The sequence below is a fragment of the Rana temporaria genome, chromosome 11 (assembly GCF_905171775.1).
Source record: "Rana temporaria chromosome 11, aRanTem1.1, whole genome shotgun sequence".
In the NCBI taxonomy this organism is placed as follows: domain Eukaryota; kingdom Metazoa; phylum Chordata; class Amphibia; order Anura; family Ranidae; genus Rana; species Rana temporaria.
Genome location: NC_053499.1, coordinates 17,888,668 through 17,894,667, shown reverse-complemented (window position 1 = coordinate 17,894,667; position 6,000 = coordinate 17,888,668).

Below are 6,000 nucleotides of genomic sequence, written 5' to 3'. Positions count from 1 at the left end.
GGTGAATGGATAGGCTCAGGGCTGGTGCAAGGATTTTTGTCACCCTAGGTGAAACCTTATTTTGCCGCCCCCCCTTGGCTCCACCCCTGTCTTCACCCCCTTTGCCCTGCCCATGTATACCCCACCTTTTTAATGAAGCGCCCATCAAATGTAACCCACCAGCGCACCATCAAATGCAGCCTCACCAGCACTCATCAATGCAGCCTACCAGCACCTATCAATGCAGCCTACCAGCGTCCATCAAATGCAGCCTACCAGTGCCCATCAATGAATGAATGTTTACTTTCTTCCATTATTTTCGGGAGTCGGGACACAGACACAGTCCTCCACCGCCACTGCGCTTCTGACACTATGTGCAAATGGAGCGGCGGGTGCCTGCTGACTCTGAGACTTAGTTGCTTGCTGCAGAGAGAAGAGAGAGTAGGAACACCAGTTGCCGGGAGCCCTAGGCAGCAGGATCTCTGGTAACTGCATGAGTGGTTAGATTGCAAGCTCCTCTGGTATAGGAACTGATATAAATGCACCTATGTACAAGCGCTGTGTAATAGGGCAACATTGTAAATGTACAGAAAATAAAATATTTTTCACCATATACATCAATTTAACCACCTGACTCACCTTAGTCCTTTTTGGGTCACTGATTCAGAACAAATACGCACTCCCGAGCAATTTCTGACTTCACTTGCTACATGCTTGTTTCAGGCCAAAAGCTGTAGCCATTGCATCAACATGACAGCCAGTCAACTAGCTTTTTCAGTTCAGTTCATGCACTTCTCCCAGCACAGGTGTCCCTCCATCATATCTGATGCTCATAGGCGTGCGCACAGGGTGTGCCAGGTGTGCCTGGGCACACCCTAATCACCCCATATGGGGAAGATTCCCTATGTTTAGACCCCTAAAAAAAAAAATTAAAAAATAATAATAAAAATTATTATAAAAAAAAATTGTAATTTTTTTTTTTTTTAAATTAATAAAAAAAAAAAAATCTACTTACACTGTCCACTTCCCTACTGACACCAATCTCTGCCCTACTAACACTGTCCATTGCTCTACTGATACTGGGGTAGATTCAGGTAGCAATTACGCCTGCGTATCCATAGATAATTGCTAAGTAGCCCCGGCGTATCGACTTTGTGTATTCAGAAAGCTCGATACGCCGACTGTAGCCTAAGATATGACTGGCATAAGGCTCTTATGCCGTCGTATCTTAGGCTGCATTCTTACGCTGGCCGCTAGGTGACGTTCCCGTAGTGGTCAGCGTAGAGTATGCAAATTGCATACTCACGCCGATTCACAAACGTACGCATGCCCGGCGTTTGAGTTTTACGTTGTTTGCGTTCGTCGCTTTCTGCGTAAGGCTGCTCCTGCTATTAGAAGGCGCAGCCAATGGTAAGTATACACGTCGTTCCCGCGTCGCGATTTTTTTAAATTTACGTCGTGAATCGTGAATGGCGCTGGACGCCATTTACGTTCACGTCGAAGCAAATGACGTCCTTGCGACGTCATTTACCGCAATGCACGTCAGGAAATTTTCCCGACGGAGCATGCGCAGTACGTTCGGCGCGGGAACGCGCCTAATTTAAATGATCCACGCCCCCTACGGGATCATTTAAATTACGCGCGCTTACGCCGGCCACTTTTACGAAACGCCCCCGCAAATTACGGAGCAAATGCTTCGTGAATGAAGCGTAGCTCAAGTAATTTATGGAGGCGTAGCGTAAAAACGGAATGCTGCGCCGCCGTAGTAGTGCGCTCCCCTACTTGAATCGACCCCACTGTTAGTATACATACACATGCGCACACACACGCATATGTGTTTGAGCTTTGGGGTGCACACCCTAATGCTATAGGCTGCGCACACCTATGCTGATGCTACATGGGCTAAGGAGGTGTAAGCTCACAGGAACTTCGGAAATGACTTGCATGGAGGCCTCCAAGCACCCAGTCATGGGATCCAGCAGTGTATAAATCCTCCCGTACATAACTGACACATGTCACCCCCATGTCACCCCCCCCCCCCCTGTCACATGAGTTTCAGATCATTTGCGAGGTTGGGTTGTAAGTATGCAGAGTGCTCTATCCACGGGCAGGCAAAGATTCGCTGTAGCCAGAAGGATGCTGGCAGCTGTCTTCCTGGGGGGCAGATGAATATTATTGACCCAGTTTTATAATCCAAAGAACATATGGATGGAGCGAAGAGCCAGAAGATGTCAGAATTCTGAAGTGTTGGAGAGTCTTCCATAAGCAGGATAATAAAAGTAAAAAGATTTCGGCCCAGATTCTCAAAGGACTTACGACGGCGTAGCGCCATGTACGCCGTCGTAAGTCCGAAAGAGGGCCGTCGTATCTATGCGGCTGATTCTTAGAATCAGTTACGCATAAATTCGGCTAAGATACGAGCGGCGTAAGTCTCTTGCACCGTCGTATCTTAGGGTGCATATTTACGCTGGCTGCTAGGTGGCGCTTCCGTAGATTTCCGGGTCGAATATGCTAATGAGCTAGATACGCCGATTCACGAACGTACGTGCGCCCGGCGTAGCAAGATACGTTGTTTACGTAAGACATGAATGGGGCTGGACGTAAGTTACGTTCACGTCGACCTAGGCATTGAGCGGGGTGATCAGTGGGAAGAATGTTCCTTACATTGGTGATCAGTGGGAAGAATGTCCCTTACATTGGTGATCAGTGGGAAGAATGTTCCTTACATTGGTGATCAGTGGGAAGAATGTCCCTTACATTGGTGATCAGTGGGAAGAATGTCCCTTACATTGGTGATCATTGGGAAGAATGTTCCTTACATTGGTGATCAGTGGGAAGAATGTTCCTTACATTGGTGATCAGTGGGAAGAATGTCCCTTACATTGGTGATCAGTGGGGAGAATGTTCCTTACATTGGTGATCAGTGAGAAGAATGTCCCTTATATTGGTGATCAGTGGAAAGAATGTTCCTTATATTGGTGATCAGTGGAAAGAATGATCCTTACATTGGTGATCAGTGGGAAGAATGTCCCTTACATTGGTGGTCAGTGGGAAGAATGTCCCTTACATTGGTGGTCAGTGGGGAGAATGTCCCTTATATTGGTGATCAGTGGAAAGAATGTTCCTTATATTGGTGATCAGTGGAAAGAATGATCCTTACATTGGTGATCAGTGGGAAGAATGTCCCTTACATTGGTGATCAGTGGGAAGAATGCCCCTTACATTGGTGGTCAGTGGGAAGAATGTCCCTTACATTGGTGGTCAGTGGGGAGAATGTCCCTTACATTGGTGGTCAGTGGGAAGAATATCTTACATTGGTGATCAGTGGAAAGAATGCCCCTTACATTGGTGATCAGTGAGAAGAATGTCCCTTACATTGGTGATCAGTGAGAAGAATGTTCCTTACATTGGTGATCAGTAAGAAGAATGTTCCTTACATTGGTGATCAGTGGGAAGAATGTCCCTTACATTGGTGATCAGTGGGAAGAATGCTCCTTACATTGGTGATCAGTGGGAAGAATGTCCCTTACATTGGTGATCAGTGGGAAGAATGTCCCTTACATTGGTGATCAGTGGGAAGAATGCCCCTTACATTGGTGGTCAGTGGGAAGAATGTCCCTTACATTGGTGGTCAGTGGGGAGAATGTCCCTTACATTGGTGATCAGTGAGAAGAATGTTCCTTACATTGGTGATCAGTGGGAAGAATGTTCCTTACATTGGTGATCAGTGGGAAGAATGTCCCTTACATTGGTGATCAGTGGGAAGAATGCCCCTTACATTGGTGGTCAGTGGGAAGAATGTCCCTTACATTGGTGGTCAGTGGGGAGAATGTCCCTTACATTGGTGGTCAGTGGGAAGAATATCTTACATTGGTGATCAGTGGAAAGAATGCCCCTTACATTGGTGATCAGTGAGAAGAATGTCCCTTACATTGGTGATCAGTGAGAAGAATGTTCCTTACATTGGTGATCAGTAAGAAGAATGTTCCTTACATTGGTGATCAGTGGGAAGAATGTCCCTTACATTGGTGATCAGTGGGAAGAATGTCCCTTACATTGGTGATCAGTGGGAAGAATGTCCCTTACATTGGTGATCAGTGGGAAGAATGTTCCTTACATTGGTGGTCAGTGGGAAGAATGTTCCTTACATTGGTGGTCAGTGGGGAGAATGTCCCTTACATTGGTGGTCAGTGAGAAGAATATCCCTTACATTGGTGATCAGTGAGAAGAATGTTCCTTACATTGGTGATCAGTAAGAAGAATGTTCCTTACATTGGTGATCAGTAAGAAGAATGCTTCTTACATTGGTGATCAGTGGGAAGAATGTCCCTTACATTGGTGGTCAGTGAGAAGAATGTTCCTTACATTGGTGATCAGTAAGAAGAATGTTCCTTACATTGGTGATCAGTAAGAAGAATGCTTCTTACATTGGTGATCAGTGGGAAGAATGTTCCTTACATTGGTGATCAGTGGGAAGAATGTTCCTTACATTGGTGATCAGTGGGAAGAATGTCCCTTACATTGGAGGTCAGTGGGAAGAATGATCCTTACATTGGTGATCAGTGGGAAGAATGTTCCTTACATTGGTGATCAGTGGGAAGAATGTCCCTTACATTGGTGATCAGTGGGAAGAATGTCCCTTACATTGGTGATCAGTGGGCAGAATGTCCCTTTCATTGGTGATCAGTGGGAAGAATGTTCCTTACATTGGTGATCAGTGGGAAGAATGTTCCTTACATTGGTGATCAGTGGGAAGAATGATCCTTACATTGGTGATCAGTGGAAAGAATGATCCTTACATTGGTGATCAGTGGGAAGAATGTTCCTTACATTGGTGATCAATGGGAAGAATGTTCCTTACATTGGTGATCAGTGGGAAGAATGTCCCTTACATTGGTGATCAGTGGGAAGAATGCTCCTTACATTGGTGATCAGTGGGAAGAATGTCCCTTACATTGGTGATCAGTGGGAAGAATGCTCCTTACATTGGTGATCAGTGGGAAGAATGTCCCTTACATTGGTGATCAGTGGGAAGAATGTTCCTTACATTGGTGATCAGTGGGAAGAATGTTCCTTACATTGGTGATCAGTGGGAAGAATGATCCTTACATTGGTGATCAGTGGAAAGAATGATCCTTACATTGGTGATCAGTGGGAAGAATGTTCCTTACATTGGTGATCAATGGGAAGAATGTTCCTTACATTGGTGATCAGTGGGAAGAATGCTCCTTACATTGGTGATCAGTGGGAAGAATGTTCCTTACATTGGTGATCAGTGGGAAGAATGTTCCTTACATTGGTGATCAGTGGGAAGAATGCTCCTTACATTGGTGATCAGTAGGGGTGCAACGGATCAAAAAACTCACGGTTCGGATCGTTCCTCGGATCAGGAGTCACGGATCGGATCATTTTTCGGATCGGCAAAAAAAAAAAAACTCCCCCACTGTAATATCCACATCTCCCCCCCCCACCAACTACAGTACCCCCTCGGTGCAGACACCCCCCCTCCTCTCAGTACAGAGACCCCCCCTCCTCTCAGCACAGTGACCCCTCCCTCCTCTCAGTACAGTGACCCCCCCCTCTCAGTACAGAGACACTCCCGAGCGGTGTGTCCCACGAGTGCGGGCTCCTCCTCTGTGGGTGTAAACAGAGGAGGGCCGCCGCCAGGTGTACCAAGATGGCCGCAGCTCCGGAGCTTGGCCAAAGCCGCGGCCTTTCCTAATGTTATTCCTGCGGCTCCGGAGCTAGGCCGAAGCCACGGCCTTTCCTAGCGTTATGGTCGCGGCTCCGGAGGAAGGCCAAAGCCGCGGCCATAACATTAGGAAAGGCTGCGGCTTCGGCCTAGCTCCGAAGCCGCCACCGTAACATTAGGAAAGGCCGCGGCTTCGGCCTAGCTCCGGAGCCGTGGCAATCCGCGGATCACAGTGTGTTCCGATCCCAAAGGGGTGACCCGTTCGGACCACGGATCAACTGTGATCCGTTGCACCCCTAGTGATCAGTGGGAAGAATGATCCTTACATT